Genomic DNA, 20206 nt, shown 5'->3' with positions numbered 1-20206 from the left:
AAGTTTGGAGGGAGTGGAGCTGAAGAGGAGATCAAGCTTTGGGGAAATAGGCAGAAGAGTCTGTTCCCACAGAGTACATTCCCCTTCAGGGCCTGGAATGGGACCCAAGATCCCTGAGTCTCAATATTCGTGTGCTGTCAGCAAAGGTCTGTAAAACCCCCTGCAAAGATTCCCCTCTAGGGCTGATCCACTCAGAAGACGACAACGTACCACTGCTATCAGTTACTCCATTCACTCAAAGCACAGAGGTCTGTGTGCTGATGATCTCTGTGGGTGTCAATTCGATGCCATGTGATAGTTTGTTTTGTCATTTTGCTTTTCTAAAAACCTAGGAAAACATGCACAAAAATTGTATGTTAAAACTAGATTACTGAGGTTACAAAGTTAAGCACTCAAAAAATTGGAAATGCCAGAATTAAGGTTGCTTGTGCAAGATGTTATAAGTAAATTGCTCAAAGGAATATAGCCAGATCATCAGCTGGTGTAAATTAGTGTAGTTCCATCTGAAGTAAATGGAGCTGTTTGGCACCTCTGTATTCTGTCAAGTGCCGTATTCATTTATGACTTTATATAAATATGGATGGGTGAATTGCATGGGTTTAAATAAGAGCAATGATGAGATATTGTATGATACTATGGTGATAAGCACCTTAGAAATATCTTAGGTGGATGAATAGAAAAATCTCTGCCCAACCTTCAATCCAGATTGAATCCTGATTTAGTGTAATAAATGCCAAAGCACCCAATGAACAATTCTGGCTAATTTCTTACCCACAGTACCAAATCTTCTGGAGGGCAGACGCTTAGTGGCTTGATGCCCACGAGCCCGGTTTCCATGAGGTCACTCCAGTCTGTCCCCTCTTTAGAGGGGATGTTAGGTGACGTGCACCAAATGGAGGAAGATGCCATCCACATATGTGGATTTTAGAATTTAGAACAGCTTCTAAATATTTCAACTCTGGCCTCTGATAATGTTTGATGAAAGCTGAAAGTAGAAGAACTTGAAGAATAAGGTCACAAGGCAAACTTCAGAGCTAGTGTAAACAGATGCAACTCCACTGAAGATAATAGGGTTTTGCCATTTTATTGCAGAGGTGAATTTGACCTATCGTTTCATAAGGAATGGACAAACCCCTTTTGGAAAGAATAAGAACTCGCTTCTCTTCTCTGAAATTACACTCTGCAACTAACTTTTAGGTTCAGAAATTGGGTTTGGATTAATTTTTGTGCCTATCTACCTTACCAGGATCCAACTGGAATCAGAAATAGAAAGTTCTGGAAATCCTGTGAAACAACCTCGAATTTCTGGAATTTCCAGCATAGTTTTGGAGATTGAGAAGAGACTTCATTAACCTGGATAAGATCCAAAATTTTGGGTGTCTGCCTGATTCTTCCATTCAGCAATGTTTAGCCTCACCATTACTATTTATTAGGTTGAAGTGTTTTATGTTTTAGAGCAGTGATAGACAACCTATGGCATATGTGCTGAAGGCAGCATGCGAGCTGATTTTCAGTGGCACTCACTGCCCGGGTCCTGGCCACTGGTCCAGTGGGCTCTGCATTTTAATTTAGTTTTAAATGAAGCTTCTTAAACATTTTAAAATCTTATTGACTTTACATACAACAATAGTTTGGTTATATATTATAGACTTATAGAAAGAGACCTTCTAAAAAGGTTAAAATGTATTACTGTCACACGAAACCTTAAATTAGAGTGATTACATGAAGACTCAGCACACCACTTCTGAAAGGTTGCTGACCCCTGTTTTAGAGGCTGAACTCTGCTATCCAACTTAAGTAAGGGGCAGTGCAGTTATGCTCTGAGAATCAAAATTGGGCCCTAACTGCCCCCTTGATTCCTCCATGGAGTATGTGCCCAAACTTTTCTCAGTGGAGATTACTTCTCCCTCCATACCAGCACAGTTGCTCTTGCTGGTGCATTGTGGGGGATGGAGTCAAGGCTTCTCCCACTCTCCACCTCTGCCCACCCAGGTGCAAAAGATGGGAAGTAACAGCCCAGTGGTGGCTGCTCTGTCCCTTTACTTGCATTATCTCATGATGCAGGTAGGCTGTATAGGGAGATAAGAAGAGCTTTTTTATACCTCCTTAGTCCCCTGCACAGATTGGCTCACTATTGAGCGCTCAATGATTATGAAAAATACCCAACCAAATGTCCGATTATCCTCTGATAACACCTGAATTTAGGCAAGATAAATGTCTAAAGGATAGATTCTTGTTTCCAAAAATCTAATAGGTTTTAAGATATTAAATTGCTTCCCCCCTCCATCTCCATCTTTCTTTTCTAGTATAATGCAGCTACTCTGAGTCACTGTTTATCTAATTTAATTAACATTTGCCAGTGCCTGCAACCTAAAACACTGTCTTAAAACATTTGCTTGAAAAGCCTCCTTGTCCCAGAGCTGTCATTTTTAGCATGATGGATAATGGATAGAAATAATTATCCTGAATAAGGTTAGACAGCTTAAATGATTTGAGTTTCAAAGAATTAGTAGTCTTAGCTAAACATCTTATTTTTCAAGACACATTAATAATAAAAAATACAGCAGTGACCATAATGAATTGGAAAATCTGAGCTCTGCTATAATGGTACATTGTCTGTTGCAGGTAGTTATGTACACAGTACTTTTACCCAGAATGATTTAAAGCAGCAGATCATCCGGTACCTCATAAATCCCTCCACTAAAGTGACTTCAGATAGCTTTGAATTTCAAGTATCAGATGTGGCAGGAAATACAATGGTTCCAGAAATGTAAGTGTCAGAGTCCAGTCAAGTATATTCACTCGGGGGCGAAGGAAGGGGGTGGTATAATCTGTCTAGGGAGGGGAGTATATGATCTTCACAAATAGCAGTGTGTGTCCCTTTTAAAATATCAAGGTGCTTATAGCTTTTCTGAGATGAAATTTTATCCCTGCTGAAAGAATTTATTTTAAATTTCAGGTCCATTTTCAGAATCTAACATGGTTTTAGATGGAGTTCGAAGGTTCTGTTGTCTGCTCCCTGGCCAGGTCTAATATTTGATGGAAAAATAAAACATTCAGTGAGAATCCGGGCCTGATTTTGACTTTGCCTACATCAGTGTAAGTTGGGAATAATCCCCTGAAGTAACTGATAAACGGTTCTCAGCCACTTTTGTGATTCCTTGGTCCTGGTGCTACCTGGGGGTCCACAGTCCACACTGTTTTGTTTTTTATCTTCTCAAACACTATGATTTACATTTTTTGGAAGCTTGGGGAATTTAAACAAAAATCGGCATAAAAATAATGCCCCATTTCACTTCTAAAACCAAATCAAATGTCTGTTTTAAAAAGGAGGCTTTTCAAGAAAGAAAATTTCTATACATAGTATAATCCAGAACTTTCCCTTTAACCCTCACTTTTTATCTTTTATATTTCTATTTTTAAGATTTCTCCCTGGTGTAGAACAATGATTTTCAATTCCTCTAGCGATGTACAGTTTTATGGCTCCTGAGATAGCATAAAATTGCATCGTAGGCTGTATTTCAAGTGAGGAACTATGGGACAATGCAGTTTGCAAATGGTAATAGAGCTCAGAAACTGAACTCTGGCCTTTCTATTCAGTGCTCTTTTTATTATTAAGTCACAGAAGAAGTGAAAAGTTACAGGAAGATGTTAAATCTGCACTTTTTTTTTTGTATAGCAGCTGATGAATATGTGATGGGGAAGAAAATGAAGAATGCCTGGATACTTAACATAAGTAAAACATTGGACGTTGAGGGGTCAAGTATGTCAAATTATGGGATACTGTTAAATCTGCAGATTCTGTCTGTCCTGAAACATGCTGGGTGTACTATTTACAGTTGTGCACGGTTAGTATGGTAGATTACTTTGTTCAGTAGCAGCATGGTGCAGAGGATGTTAGCCCTAGGGCTCGATCCATAGCTGTATTGAGCTCCCCTGAACCCAGCTTGGAGCAGGAAACAATGGTGGCTACAAGCCACATTTCTGTGCTGCATATGCTGTAGCAATAAGGAATATTTTAAGATCTAATTTCTTTTCAGACTTGAAACGAAATGGTCCAGAGTTGAACTGGTGGAAACTTGCTATTGCGTCTGTGAAAATGTTGGGACTGTTGCCATTAAGTGGTAAGGACAGGACAGAGTGCAGAGCCATTATTTGTTGGCATAAGGGTAGGAGATGAGCCCTGTTTCTATGGATGGATCCCTGCAGACTGCATTTTTGTTTCCATTAACACTTGCTAACAATATGAAACCAAAATTCCTGGTTACTGTGTCTAATGCAGTTTATTGGTGTCTTGTTTTGCTTGTAAGGTCCAAGACATTTCAGCTAGAGTTGGCTTAGACTTCACTCACAGTACTGCAAGTTTAGTGCAGTTTGATCCTGGTGCAGCATTCATTTCATTTCTTTCATCTTGAATGGATTAGGTATAGTTTCATAAACTGGCTACAGTCATTTTTTCTTTCATACAAGCAGATCTTAAACCAATCAACCTCTTCCCTTATCTGCTGGAGAGCAGAAGAAAAACAGCAATTATAGCTACACATATGGGAGCCTTAGCTTGTGGGTGCCCGGCTTAATGCCAACCTTCTCTGAGAATCTCACCCTTTTAAGCAGTATGAAGTTGACTATCCTAAAGTTGAGTCACTGTAAATCACTGATTATTTTTATTTATGTCTTGTTTTTTATATACTCTCATTTTAAGTCTGCAGTCATTACCAGAAGTCTCTTTCTGCATTTCTTCTGTTCTCTTCCTTCTTCCCCAGTAAGATAGGATGACTGCCCTCAGATCCTAGTCTGGAGGTAGAGTTTGTTTTGATAGGATCAGGACAGTCTCTATACACCAGTGTTTGAATAAAAAACCTTTAGGAAAGTGACACTAGCCCAAGCAATTTTAAAATCTTGTTACTACTGTAGACGAGTGCTTCATTGCTCACGGTACAAATTCGCTGGAGACCACTCTTTCACACACCTGTGCCCTTTCATTTCCCAGTCTTTTCCCACCACATCTATACAGCTATATACAGTTCAATACCCGTCAGGTAGCCCCTTAGGGAACAGCTTGCTCTTACAGCAGCTGGGAGCAACAGGCCCTCACCCCTCACTTTCCTGTTCTTCCTTCTTGCTAGCTTTATAGGCCTTCCCCTCAGCAGGCTCCCAGGTGATTACTCTCAGGCTCCTTTAATGAGCCACACCCTGCCAGCTCCAGCCAGTTCCCCTTGATGAGCTAACAGCTAGCAGGTTCTGAGCTGGTTCAGTATCTCTTAAGCCAGCACCCTGTTACACGTACATACACGTGTTTCTCTCTGTGCCTATCCAACATATCTCAAGATGCTGACACACAGGCTTTCCTTTACATCCCAGCTAAACCGTGCCTGCTGCAGCCTAGACTCCTTCATGTCCAACTTCTGCAACTTGTCCGAGTCACTGCAAAGTTGAAAGAGTGTGTGTGGTGTTCAAAAGATAGAATTCTACCTGGTCATTACCTCAGGGAGGAGCTGGTAGACATGGAGGCTGTTTGCCATCTGCATTCTTAAGATTAAACACAATGGTATCAATGTCCTTGATAACACTCATCCCACTCACAGTGGTGATGATCTCAATGGAGGCAAATGTGGCAGGAGGGTCAGATGGGTTTTCAAAGATGCTTCATTACGGATTCATTAATAGATGCTCACGGGCACATTATAAGAAGATGGCAGCAAATGATCCTATTTGTGTATTTAAGTAGTCCACAGGGCAGTTTTCACTCTAGAACATTTGGGATTAGCCCCTTTGGAATTCTGTAGTGTGAATATTTTATAAATCCCCATGGAATGCTTCAGCCCTGCTCTGGACCATTTACATGATATGAAAGGGCCCTAAAAGCCCTGGTTCCAGCTGTGGGAGAATTGTCTGGGTGCTCACGGGGATGTCTTTTGAGGCTTCCTTTGCAAGCCCCAGTGTAGGGCCAGGAGGTTGTGTGATGAAGATGAGGCTGCTGCAAGTAGTGGTACAGAGATTCTGGATGGTGCTGTGTATGGCAACCCTGGGAGTCTTCTAAGGGGGTCTAAATTATTCTGGGGTCCTCTCCAGCTCTCAGAGCAGCCCAGGATCACTTTGAAGTGGCTTTATCCCTGCCTCCTCTCAGGCTACAAGTTCTGTGCCACACTTCTTCCCCTCTCTCTGCCTACATGAGAGATGAAAGTGCACTTTATGCAGCCATGTGCATAATGCTTCCAGGTGTACTTGTTTTGTTCTGTGACCCCTGTAGTGAGGAGTGGACTATGCATGTTGTTTGGACCTGTCACTGAGCTACTGTGTTGGCAAGGCTGCTTCTATCTGCTCTTTCCCCTGCAGCACTGATGCTGTGTTGAGAGCACCACAGATGTTTCACCCACTCTGGTGACTGATTGTTCTTCAAGTGGCTTCTTAGAGCAGCTGTTCCCATGTGGGTGCCCTCATTGCCTCTTCTAACAGCATCTCCACACAAATACCCAGCTGCACGGCAGCAGAGTAACTAGAGAGAAAAATCCAGTGCAGCAATGGGGCCGTCTTTCCCCTCTGTGACACTCCGACTACTTTGGCTAGGTCAGTTTTTTTAGTTTTTCCTACATGACTTTCATATCCACCAGCGGCCCGAACAGCAGTCGCTCTGTTCCTCCTCTGTAGAAATAGGGATGCTACTTCTCTACCTAAAAGTGTGGGGATAAATATATTAAAGATTGTGAGATGCTTTGCTACTACAGTGACAGAGGTCATAAGCATCTAGCTAGATAAAAATGACTTGTCCACAAGCTACCCTTGATGTTTGTGCAGCACTGGATAAAGATTTCAGATTTATTCACACTTAGCCCTATGCACAACCATCCCCTTTCTCAGTAGTGGCCAGGTGCTGGAAGAAAGGTAGAGAGAGGAATATTCTAAGTGGGTATATGGACTCCATCACTGCAGTGTCTGAGCACCTCACAATCCTTAATGCAGGCATCATCACGCTTTTAGATCAGGAAGTGTCTGTAAAAATACAAACAACCACAAGGAACAGAGTGATTTGCCCAAGTTCATAGAGGAAGTCTGTAGTAGAGAAGGGAATAGAACCCAGGCCTCTATAATTCCAGGAGTACTAATGCCTTAACCACAAGATCTTCCTTTCTGTTTAGGCCAGTTGGACCCAAATTTCCAAAAGTGTCATCCACTGGGAATCTCAATGTTTGGGTACCCAACTATAGATATACAGACCCAGATCTTCAAAAGCTCTCAGTACCCACTGTATAAAATGGAGACAGTCAGTCTCACAGAGGTATTGTGGGAATTAATTTATTCATTTTTGTAAAGTGTCTTGATAGTCTTGGATGGACGCACAATTGAAATACTAAGTATTATTTCTGCTACCGTACACTTGGGAGGAGAACATCACACAGAACAGCTTTCCTGTTAGTGATGCTGACCATCTTCCATGGCCTATGTTGGCTGGTGCTTGGGATTTATTTCACTTTCTAACCACTGCCAAGCCAGTTCCCTAGGGACTTCTGTTGGTGCTGATGTCTCTGTATTCACCCACCACTCTTGTTCTGACCTCTTTGCTCCTTTTCTTGCTTTTATGGCTGTTTAGGAGGGGCGATAATTACCACTTGAATTCACTGAGCGTATAATGAAAGAGCTGATTCTCCTGTTGTAACTTCCCGTTCTCTTCACATGGACTTCACAGATTACGTGCTTCCCTGCTAACCATCTCCCACCTCTGCCTGTCCTGACAGAGCAAACAAGAAGGTTAAAGATTATTTCTGTGAGAACATTTTTAATATACAAGTAATGGCTCTACAAATTAAAATGGTGAGGATTTTTTGCCTGTGTTCTTAACACTAAAGATGAGCACTGCAAGGTGACCCACAAGCTACCCTGCCCACCTGAAGGGCTGAGCATATGCTTGACAATAAATGTTTAGGTTTGGTTCAACAAACCAAGAGCAAATATTTTGCTTCGGGAATATTGCAATGTTTCATTTCAATCCACCGTTCAACATTTCTGCACTGAAATTTTTTGCTCTGTGAAAATTTTGATATTTTAACTTTTGTCCCAATTTAGGGTGAAATATCAGAATTTCCCACTATGCTGTGCCAAAAAATGAGAGAGAAAACACATTCCTTTAGATTTTCTTGCAGTTATTTGTTGATAGTTTATAAAATGGTCCAAATGTTTTGTCCAATAAAATAACCTCAAGGAATTCAGTGAAGCTGAGCATAATTTTTAAATGAATTTGTGGTGTTGGCTGTAGTAAATTTCACTCCAGTTGGAGTACTTTTCCTCTTTTTTTAATTCCTCTCCGATTATTAGGTATTTGTGGTGGACATTCTGCTGCAGGGCTCAGATTCAGGAAAGCACTTAAGCATATGTTTAAATCTCATCGATTTTAAGGAGACATGAGTACATACTTTCCTGGTTGGGGGATCTGGATGGGAATGAACCTTCCTCTGGAGTACAAATCAAGTCTCTCTCACCACTCATCCTACAGCCAGATTAGTACTTGTGCTAGACCTTGTCTAATATGCAGTGTGTGTGAATCATTTCCCCAAACCTCTCATCATCTCTGCAGCCGAATGCAGGCCTGTAACACCAGCTGCACACAGCCCTCATAGCCCAGGTGTAGTTTCTGCAGTCAAAAGCCACCGCTAATTTCAGGCTACTAAATGTTAATTTGCAAAGGCATTGTCTACAGTAAACAGCCCTGTCCCCCCATTAGCTCTTTAAACCATGTACAAATAGTTTATTGCTGTCTGAAGTAAACTGTGGCTCTAGATACAGGGCCAGTTTCTGATCTTTGTTACTTTGGTGTAAATCAAAGGAACTATTGATTCCAGTGGAATCACTCCATTTTATATCCATTTGCATGATTGGAATCTGGCTCATGTGATAAGAATACACCTAAAATCTTGAAGTATAGGCCTTTGCAGACAGGCCTGAATATCTATATCCTAACACTGTTTTTCCTGCAGTTTTGTAAAAGAAAAATTGGGCAAAGCTGAATTTGCGGTGGGGGATGGAATTCTATTAAATCTTCATACAGGTAAATATCCAGTGTGCTCTGTATTTCTATGAAAACAGGCTAAGAATTTGGTTACAAAGGCTTAATAAAGACCATAATGACACTCAAGCTAATAGCACTTGATTGCTACACCACAGTGGTAGCAGTGATTTTCTGGACTTAACCGTTCTAAGCAATGAAGGTGCAGCATGAAGCAGGTGTCTCAAGGATGTGAAAGAGGTAATGTGAAACAAAGAACTGACTTTGGAGTGCTTATGAGATTGCATGCACTGTTGCTTTTGCTTCTTAAGAGATAGCACTAGAAAAGGTCTGTCATAAACAGATAAGTAAGAGTTAATAGAACAGAAGTACTTCATATCTCTTTTGCCTGTAAAGGGTTAACAAGATCAGTGAGCCTGGCTGTCACCTGACCAGAGGACCAAGCAGGGGACAGGATACTTTCAAATCTTGAGGGAGGGAAAAGTTCTGTAGTGTGTTGTGTTAGTTTTTGTGTTGGTTCACTCTGGGGGCTAGAGAGGACTAGATGTGCGACCAGGTTTCTTACTCCAATCTCTCTAATACAGTCTCTTATATGTCCAGAATAGTAGCACAAGGTAAATAAGGCGAGTTAGGTTATGTTCTGTTTGTTTATTTGCGAATGTTTATTTGGTGGAGGGATTCAAATTTGTATTTGCTGAAAGGATTTTAATTTGGACTTGTATACTTAGGTGGGAGGGTATTCCCAGTGTCTATAGCTGAAAGACCCTGTAATATATTCCATCTTAAATTTATGATGATAATTTTACTATTTTTTCTTTCTTTAATTAAAAGTTTCTTGTTTGAAAACTGATTCTTTCTTTATTCTGGTGAGACCCAGAAGATGGGTTTGGATCCACCAGGGAAATGGTGGAGAGAAAGGAGGAAGGGGGAGAGAGGTTCAATTTTCTCTCTGTGTTAGGAATATTTCTCTCTCAGGGAGAGTCTGGGAGGGAGAAAGAAGTAGGGGGAAGGTGGATTTTCCTCTCTGTTTTAAGATTCAAGAGTTTGGATCACAGTGATCTTCCAGGGAACCAGGAGGGGAAAGGATTTACTTTCCTTTGTGTTAAAGATCAGAGGGTTCTGGTCTTGGGGTCCCTGGGCAAGGTTTTGGGGGGACCAGAGTGTACCAGGCACTGGAATTCCTGGTTGGTGGCAGCGCTACAAGTACTAAGCTGGTAATTGAGCTTAGAGGAATTCATGCTGGTACCCCATCTTTTGGACGCTAAGGTTCAGAGTGGGAATTATACCATGACAAGGTCTATGGAAATTTGCCAAACTATTGCACTCTACTAGGGGGTAGCTGTGTTAGTCTGTATCCACAAAAACAACAAGGAGTCCGGTGGCACCTTAAAGACTAACAGATTCTACCTGTTATCAGCTGGTACTGCTGTGAGTGTGGAAGTTATAATCAATGGAAAAGTAACGTAGACAGAATGGAACTGGAGCTAACAGTTGCAAGATGTGGTTTGTTAGTTCATTTTTTAGTGTTAGTTCTCTCCTCGAGCTGTCACCTCTGCAGCTGCTTTTCCCTCTACTAGATGGGTCTGACTGAGAATGCTTTCTAGTTGTTACCCAAAGAACTTATGGAGACTGACATTTATCCACATATACTAGCCACTTTTTAAACCAGTCCAGTTGCTTCTGAAACTCAGTGATATTACCCACAGTAAAGAATCTGCAGTGTTTCCTGTACTATGTTTATAGGAGCATAGCCAATATCATAAACCACTGCAACTGTGCTTTTATTTTACTTTAGAGAGAGGTTCAAGCAGGACTAAACCCTGATCAGCTCAGTCAGTACAAACCTCTGCTTGCCCTTGTCTGTGCTTAGAATCAGCAGCAGTAGAGCTATATCAGTGATGGCTGAAGTGAGGCTATTTCCAAGTGCCTTTATGTCCAGGTAGAAATGATTCTGTGATGCAAATTTGCTATGTTAAAGGTAGGTGGTAGTATAAATGAATTAGTACAATGAGAACTTCCTATTTTAGGGTGTTACTGACACTGCACTCTCTCTCCAGTCCTCACTTCTATAATTAAAATTTGGTTTTGCTGCTTACTTTGATCTTTATTTAGATAAGGTTTTGGTGTAGTCACATGACTTTTTTTTTGTCATGCTGCATAAAAGCCATTTTCCAGTGTTACTGAGATTCATTCATTTGCTTTTACACATTGCAGGTGTTTCCATAAAGTCTTGAAATATCCACATTAAGGATGATGGCCTGGAGGAAAACCATGAAGTGTTAAAAATAATACAGAGCATGTCTTAAAATGCTGTTCTGGAGCAGAAGAATGAACTGACTGTAGAAATTATAGATTCAAGAGCAGATAAGATTGATTTTGAATACGATTTTGGGCAGTGCCTTTTTTGAAGCTAAGAGTCTGGTCCTGCAAGGTAATAAGTGTTCCTTCCAAGGTAGATAGCACCTCTGCTCTCAATATATGCGCTCAGCACCTTGTGGAATGCTTCAAAGCATAACTGACGGATGGCTGCAGTGAAGAATTCATGTGATGTAAATGATAGTCACCTGAATCATACACTATACACATAGGGACAAATCACATCCCAACCAGCACTGCCAGGGGAGCAGGGATTCTTGCAAATGTGTCCTCTGCTTCAGGGCTCTTGCCAGAGAGGACACACACTAGGTCACATTTTGCTGATGCTTTGAAAAAGAGCAGCCTGCTCCTTAGCTGGCATGCTGCTGACCGCAGCATTCCCACTAGCCTGCTGGGTAGTCAGACTCGTAACTAGTAGATCATATCCCTGTGTGAGCCCATTTAGAAGCCTGCTCACTATCCAAGCATTGTGTTTAGCACCAAGCAGAGGTCCTGCCCTGCTGGTTGGGTGGGAAGTGCAGGTGAGTGGCAGGTCCCGTTCCCAACCCCAGCACACAAGTGCAGCAAGGTCATGCCTTTTACTTACCTAAGACTCTGAAATACACAGTGCAGTTTCAAGAGTTGGCTGAATGTAGGAGAAGTCTAGTTAAGACTAGCAGAATTTGTCAAGCCCATACCAGAACTTGATGCAAGAAATGATGCCGTTATTTTTTGGTTTCTTTGAAAGTGGAATTAAAAACCAGCTCCTACTTCATCAGAAAATGGATTCTGAGGGGCACTAGCACTAGAAAGCAGAGCATTATCAGCACTCCTTCTTCTTAGAGTTTGCGCAACCTGCCACGGGTGTCACATGACCAGGGTTCCTCCCCAGATTTGATCCTCTGGTTGGATCCTTAGCTTCCCTGACCTGGGGAAGGTGCTGATGGGGAGTGCGACATGAACGCTGATCCAGGCTCTCCATCAGCACTTAAACTACCTAATCCAACTCTAGACACCTACCAAACTTCTTGCCATGGGAGACCATACTATAGAGTCTTGCACAGATTAACGTACATGGAACATAGAAGCACCTGGAAGGAACAAACAGGGAGTCATAGTAGCACCAGGAAATTCTTGGATCCTGGCTTTGAGGATTAATTTTATATTAAACCAAAATGTTTTTTAAAATTGCAGGGATGAATGGAAAATATATTCTATAGTCTTTTCCTTTTTCCTCCTTTTACATAACTGAAACACAGACCAAAGTGACTGCTCTTACCTAACCTTAAACCAGCTGTATCCCATGCCTAGAGTAACTTCCTTTCCTCCTTCCGTCTTACATTCTCCCAGGTGTTGATTTCAATAGTGGAGTTTCTTGAAGGCTGCTGATCCAGATGTTCCACAGGATAAAGATCACATATAATTAGGTCAAGAAGGAGAAGCCACAGTGCACCGCAAACATGAATGCGGCTCTGAGTGGAATGTTTTTTCTGAACCACCATCTTTTCTTTTTTTCTGAAAGTTAGAAAGCTACTGAGATCAGGACACCCTTTTCTTTAGCTAGCTTTAGTGCCCATCTTAGAGAGTTCTACCAGTGACATTAAGAAAGCAGCACACAGTATGTTTGTGGGGGGGAGGGGGGGTAAATACATAAAATTATCTGTGCCATCCAGTATTTAGTGTAAGAGTGAATATAAGGCTTATTATGAATCTGCAACGAAACACATTTCCTGCTGCCATAGACAAGGTTGTATGCTGACCCAAATGTGGGTCAAGAGTGACACCCTGTGGTCAAGTTATTCTTTTTAATGCCTCCAAGATTACTCTCCATCTCTCTCCTCTGCTTTTTGTTTTGAGTGAACATTTATAAAAGGCAGAGACTGATAGCCCAATGGATGAATCAATAGCTTCAAGCTATGCTTGTGCTCCTCAGTCCTGACCCACAACAACCCTCCTTGACTTTTTGGGAGCTGAGACTGTCACCTGAGCTGATCCTGCAGGATCCCTCCGCTCCATGGTTATATGGATCCAAACTCACTAAAACAAGGGGATAACAGGGCTTTAGGATCCTCACAAAGGTTGACAGGTCCCTTGCTTTCCTCCCAACAGTTTAACACTCTCCAGTCCTCAAAGCCTAGCATGGTAACCACTAGCTTAGACTGGAGTTCTTTCTAATGACAGGTCTACGTTAGAAACTTTTGCTGCTATAATGATGTTGGTTAGGAGCAGGGCCGGTGCAACCATTTAGGCAAACTAGGTGGCTGCCTAGGGTGCCTAAAAGTCCCCTCAGGTGAGGAGGTGGAGTGGAGGTGAGCTGAGTGGGGGGTCACGCGGGGAGGGCCGCCCGCAGTAATGGGGGGGGGGTGCACAGGGGAACAGCTCCCCGCGCCAGCTCACCTCCACTCTGCCTCCTCCGCTGAGCACACAGCCCCGCTCTAAGTCTCCTCCAATCGGCACCGCACGCCTGGGCGGGGAGGAGAATTAGAGCGGCGCCAGCGTGCTCAGTGGAGGAGGCGGAGCCGAGGTGAGCTGGATGGGGGAAAACCCAGGCAGGGTTAGCTGCCGTGGGGGGATGGGGTGGAGAGGGATTAGCTGTCATGGTGGGGGGGGCAACTGCTGCAGGGGGGGGTCCCCGGGTGGAGGGTAGAGTTAGCTGCCGTGGGCGGGCGGGGTTAGCTGGGTGGGGGGTGCAAGGTGGAAGTTTCGCCTAGGGCACGAAACTTCTTTGCACCGGCCCTGGTTAGGAGTGTGATTTTGTTAAGACATTTTTATTCTGGCAAAAGCCCTATGCCAGCAAAAAAGTGCTTTTGCCAGTATAGCTTATTTCATCCAGGAACTAAGAAGGCAAAGCACACATTTGCTAGGTAGAGGCTTTCTCTATATTACGAGGGTTTCCTGGGATAGCTATACTTTTCTAGTGTAGATTATTCTTAAGCCTGTCCTTGTGAGTTTAAATATTAGCTAGAAAGGGTTCTCTTTAGAGCAGACCTGCACAACATGTGGCCCTGCGTGGGCTCACTGTGCAGCCCGCGGGGAGTGAGTGGGCAAGTGGTGGCTGAGGGAGGAGGAGCTGAAGAGGGGGGCGGGCAGTGGCAGGGGCTGAGTAGTGTCCCGCCCGCCCACTCGCCTCCTCAGCCCCCCATCCCCGAGCTCACAAAGCAGGGGTGGAGGAACAACGGTGCAGCGGCAAAGCAGGGAAAAAAACAGAACAAAAAACCCTACAGGTCGGCCGGAGCCAGGGGGACTCCCTGTGCTGCAGAGTGCGTGCCTGGTCTAGTGTGGGAGAAGGGGAGGGAGCGAGAAGGGGGGCAGCTACGGCTTCAGCGGGGCACTCGCCATGTGGCCCCTTCTGCCAGGAGGGCTCCGCGCCGCTCCGGTGGGCAGGGAGGGAAGGATGCCAGACTGGAGCCAGCCCTGGGCAAGCCCTTGTGGGGGAGGGATAGCTCAGTGGTTTGAGCATTGGCCCACTAAACCCCAGGTTGTGAGCTCAATCCTTGAGGAGGGCCATTTGGGGATTTAGCTCAGGATTGGTCCTGCTTTGAGCAGGGGGTTAGACTAGATGACCTTCCAAACCTACTATTCTACATTTTTCTTCCATAAGAACAGCTGTACCGGGTCAGACCAAAGGTCCGTCTAGCCCAGTATCTGTCTACCGACAGTGGCCAATGCCAGGTGCCCCAGAGGGAGTGAACCTAACAGGTAATGATCAGAATGTGACCTCTCTGCTGCCCTCCATTCTCATCCTCTGACGAACAGAGGTAGGGACACCATTCTTTACCCATCCGACTAATAGCCATTTTATGGACTTCACCACTATGATTTATCCAGTCTCTTTTAACATCTGTTATGTCCTAGCCTCACACCTCCTCAGGTAAGGAGTTCCACAAGTTACTGTGTGCTGTGCTGAAGAAACTTCCTTTTATTGTTTTAAACCTGCTGCCTATTAATTCATTTGGTGACCCCTATTCTTGTATTATGGAATAAGTAATAAACTTTGCTTATCCGCTTTCTCAACATCACTCATATTTATATACCTCTATATATCCCCCTTAGTTCTCCTCTTTTCCAAGCTGAATGAGACTTAGCCTCTTAATCTTTCCTCATATGACCCTCCAAACCCCTAATCATTTTAGTTGCCTTCTGAAGCTTTTCTAGTGCCAGAATATCTTTTTGAGGTGAGGAGACCACAATCTGTACACAGTATCAAATGTGGTCATTCAGCATGTGATTTATTATATATTGTTCTCAGTCTTATTATTTCCTAGCTTTTTATTTCCTAACTATTCTCTTTGCTTGTTTGACCGCCTCTGCACACCTGCGTGGACTCTTCAGAGAACTATTCCACAATGACTCCAAGGTCTTTTTCCTGACTTGTAGCTAAATTACCCCCTATCCTATGTATGATAGTTGGGATATTTTTCCAATGTGCATTACTTTACATTTATCCACATTAAATTTCATTGCCATTTGTTGCCCAATCACTTAGTTTGTGATCTTTTGAAGTCTTCATTCTGCTTTGGTCTTAATATCTTGAGTAGTTTATGTATTCTGCAGATCTTTGCCCACTCACTGTTTACCCCTTTCCCAGATCATTTATGAATAATGAATAGGAATTGGTCCTAGGACTGACCCTTTGGGGAATGCCTACTTGTTATCTCCTCTTTATTCTGAGAATTTACCATTTAATCGCTACCTTGTTCCCTGTCTTTAACCTAGTTCTCAATCCATGAAAGGACTCTTCCTTTTATCCATGACTGCTATATTTACGTAAGAGCTTTGAGGGACCTGTCAAAGGCTTTCTGGATCTAAGAGTCCACTGGGTCCCCTTGTCCACGTTTTGTTTTGACCCCTTCAAAAGAACTCTAATAGATTAGTAATATAATATCCTTTACAGAAACATGTTGACTGTATTTGCTTCAACAGTTTATGTTTTTCTGATCTGTCTGTTAATTTTATCTTAACTATTGTGTTCGACTAATTTGTCCCGTACCCTGGACTGTTAGAGCTTACCAGTCTGTATGCCGGGATCACTTCTACAGCTCTTTTAATATATTGGCGTTACATTAGCTAACTTCCAGTCATTGAGGTACCGAAGCCTGATTTAAACGGACAGTACAACCTTAGTTATAGTTCCATCTTCACATTGATTCTTCAGAACTCTTGGTGAATGCCATCAGTCCGGTGACTTGTTAATGTTGATTATCAATTTAATTCCAAAACTTCTCTCTAGATACACTTCAATCTGTGACAATTCCTCAGATTTGCCACCATACAAGCAGCTCAGTGGAACTCCCTAACATCTCAGTCCGTGAAGACTGAAGCAAAGAATCCATTTATGTTTCTCCGCAATGACTTTGTCGTCTTTAAGCACCCTTGTATTTCGATCTGTCAGAATGGGCCCATGGTTGTTTTAGCGGCTTCCTGTGCTTCGTATGTACTTAAAAATACATTTGTATTACCTTTGATTTTTTGGCTAGCCCATTCTTCAAATCCTCTTGGCTGTTCTTATTACACCTTGCACTTAATTTGCGTGTTTATGTTCTTTTCTATTGCTCCACTAGATATTGACTTCCTTTTAAGGAGTTTACTCTTCATGCTTCTTTCAATGGTGTTAAGCCACTGGTGCTCATTTTAGTTCTTTTATGTGTTTTTTGTTTGGTATACATTGAATGTTGGGCCTCCTTATGTGTCTTTAAAGACGCCATGCACTCAGGAATTTCTCTTTCAGTCCTTCTGTACCTTGTAACTTTGTTAACACCCTTCATTTTTGTATAGTTCCCCTCTTTTGATTAAATCAGCATTAGTGTTGGTCGTTATTGAATGTTCTTCACCCGACATGGATTTAATGTACTTAATATTCAGGTTCACTATTTCAGCGTTCCTGCATATAGTTACGTCTTGGACCATCTCTGCGGTCCATCAGGATTAAATTAGAGTTGCCTCCTCCTCGGTTTCCCCCCTCATACCAGCTGCTCAGAAGCAGTCATTTGAATACTCGAGAATTTTATCTTGGTTTTGTCCTGAAGGAATGTTTCCACAGTCATATGTGGATAGAGAATCCCACACTTATTAGGTGTCTTATTTTGATAGCTCTCCTAATTGGTCGCCTATTAGCTTTCATCCATCACTATACTTCCTGGTCAGGTTCATATATAGCCTAATGTTATTTTTTATGAGACATTAATTTCTCACTATAGACGTTCTATGAGATCGATTGGATCTGTTATATTTTTCTTCATTTGAATTCTACATTTTCTTTCACAATAGTTGTCAGTCCTCCCCTGCAACACCTTGTTGTCCTTCCAATATATTTGTTGACCTACCGCGGAAATGTGTCCATGTATTGCTTCCGTCCACCAGGTTTCGTGTGAGTGCTTATGTATATCAATTACCTCTCTTTATCACTAACTCCTAGTATCCCCATCTTATTTAGTTACGACTTCTAGCATTTGTGTACACAAGCCTAAACACTTGTCCCTGTTTATTTGTCTGCCCTTTCTGATGTGCTGGATTCTTTTTTATGTGACTGTTATACATCTGACTGGCCCTTACACTAGTCCTTCTTCGCCTCTGCTGCCTGACTATAACCTGGAGTTCTCTATCACTCAGAACTCTCCCCTAAAGAAGTTGTGTCACATGCTCTCTGCAGCACGGCTTTCCCCCATCGTTCTAGTTTAAAAAGCTGCTCTTACATCCTTTAATGTTTAGTGCCAGCACGTCGGTTCCACTTTTGTTAGCGTGGAGCCTATCTCTCCATTATAGGCTCCCCCCATCCCAATTTGCGCCAGTTCTAATGAACGTTAACCCTCCTCTCTACACTCTTGGTCTATCCATGGCATTGAGACTCTGAAGCTCTGCTGCCTATCCTTGCCCGCATACGTGGAACGTGTGAGCATTTCTGAGAATCTAGATAAGGTCGGATTTGCATCTCTCCCTAACTTCAATTTGGCTTCCAGGACATCTCTCCTACCCTTCCCTACGTCATTGGTACCTACATGTACCACAACCACCGGCTCCCTCCCAGCACTACACATAAGTCTGTCTAGATGCCTCGAGAGATCCGCAACCTTCACACCAGGCAGACAAGTCACCATAAGGTTCTCCCGGGTTATCACAAACCCAGCTATCTACATTTCTAATCATCAAATCTCCCATTACTAACACCTGCCTTTTCCTAGAAACTGGAGTTCCTTCCCCTGGGGAGGTAACCTCAGTGTGAGAGGCAACCCCAGCACCATCTGGAAGGAGAGTCCCAACTATGGGAAGGTTTCCCTCTGCTCCCATTGACTGCTCTGCTTCCCTGGACCTTTCTTCCTCCTCAACAGCGCAAGGGCTTTCTGACCGGAGGTGGGACAATTCTACAGTATCCCGGAAAGCCTCATCAACATACCTCTCTGCCTCTCTTAGCTCCTCCAGTTCTGCCACCCTGGCCTCCAAAGTCTGTACGTGGTCTCTGAGGGCCAGGAGCTCCTTGCACCGACTGCACACGTACGCCACCTGCCCACAGGGCAGGTAATCATACATGCTACACTCAGCGCAATAAACTGGATAGCCCCCACTCTGTTGCTGGGCTTCTGCCTACATTGTCTCCTAGTTAATGAAAGGGTGGTTTAAAGAAAGAGGTTTTGGATGTAGTTTCCAGGTGCTCAACTGAACTCTGCATGTTCTGACTTGTGTCGCTCCACTATTTGTCCATATATTTTGGTGTAGAACTCTGAGTGGCTACACTTAATATATTTGGATATGTTTCATTGCCTTACATTCAACAGTCACATTCAGCTAAATTGTGGCCCATTATGGAGATCGTGTCTGTACTTTGTTAACAATAAAACCACTATAAAGTTTCATCCTCTTCCAAGGTATTGTGATTGTCTTGTTGCAGTCGTATAAGAGAGAGAGAGAGAGAGACTTTTCCCAAAGGAGAAGGACTAATGGTCTCTCTTCCTGGCTCTGCTGCTGGCTTGCTTTGTGACCTTGGGCAAATTCTCAACCTCTCTGAGCCAGAGTTTGCACAACTGTAAAATAGAGATTAACCATAGGTGAAGCTGAGCCTGGTTTAACTTGACCACACATCTGTAATTGATGGTATGTGGCTAAATCCCCTGCACTACTTTGAAAATAATCTATAGATTTTTTATACCAGGACACCTTTTCTGAGCATTAAATTGACTTTTTAAAATGTTTGGTTTCCTACTTTCCCCTTGCCAATTCTCAGACAACCTCTCTGTTCAGATGGTCTGAGCAGAATCAGCATCCTTTGTTAAAAAAGAGCTGCAAAGTAATTAATGAAATGGGTAGAGAACTGCCCTATCTGACTTCTGCTTTTCACTATGGCCTTGAATGGATTTCATGACCAACCTCACAAAAATACAGAAAATCTGGGGGACCTGATTTAGGAGCTGCAAAAACAATGGAGTAGATTCCCAGCTGAAGAAAATTAACATAGCTCTGTTGACTTGAATGGAACTATGTGCATTTATACCAGTGGAAGATTTGACCCAGTATTTGTAGAAGTGCTGTCATTGCATTTTTACAGAAATCAAGTGTCCAGCGTTATGGTCCTTCAACAGGAACAAATGTTATTAAATAATAGATTTTCTTCTGCCTCTTACACTAAATGACGGCAAAAAAGTAAAGAGGAAACACTGTGAACCTATTAAGGACAGTTCAGATTCCTGCTGATGCTGCAAAAGGGTAGGTGTAAAATTATGAAGATCGTTCCCTTCACAGGTGAGTTAACTATATAGAAAAGTTGTAATAGGAAAAAGAAATAAATGGAAATTATGTTGTTGAAACAGTACAGTGAAAATGTAAGTTAGAGATGGAAGAAATCTATTGGGTCCCATCCAGTTA

At 42.7% G+C, this 20206-nt stretch overlaps 1 pseudogene; it reads left to right on the top strand.

Moving 5' to 3' along the window:
• Nucleotides 1-11406, top strand: part of LOC116833776 (FRAS1-related extracellular matrix protein 1-like) — an 87243-nt pseudogene extending 75837 nt beyond the window's left edge.
• The last annotated feature ends 8800 nt before the right edge of the window (nt 11407-20206 follow it).

Source organism: Chelonoidis abingdonii, chromosome 7, assembly GCF_003597395.2.
Source record: "Chelonoidis abingdonii isolate Lonesome George chromosome 7, CheloAbing_2.0, whole genome shotgun sequence".
NCBI classification, from domain to species: Eukaryota; Metazoa; Chordata; order Testudines; family Testudinidae; genus Chelonoidis; species Chelonoidis abingdonii.
This window is presented reverse-complemented; position numbering and strand designations above follow the sequence as displayed.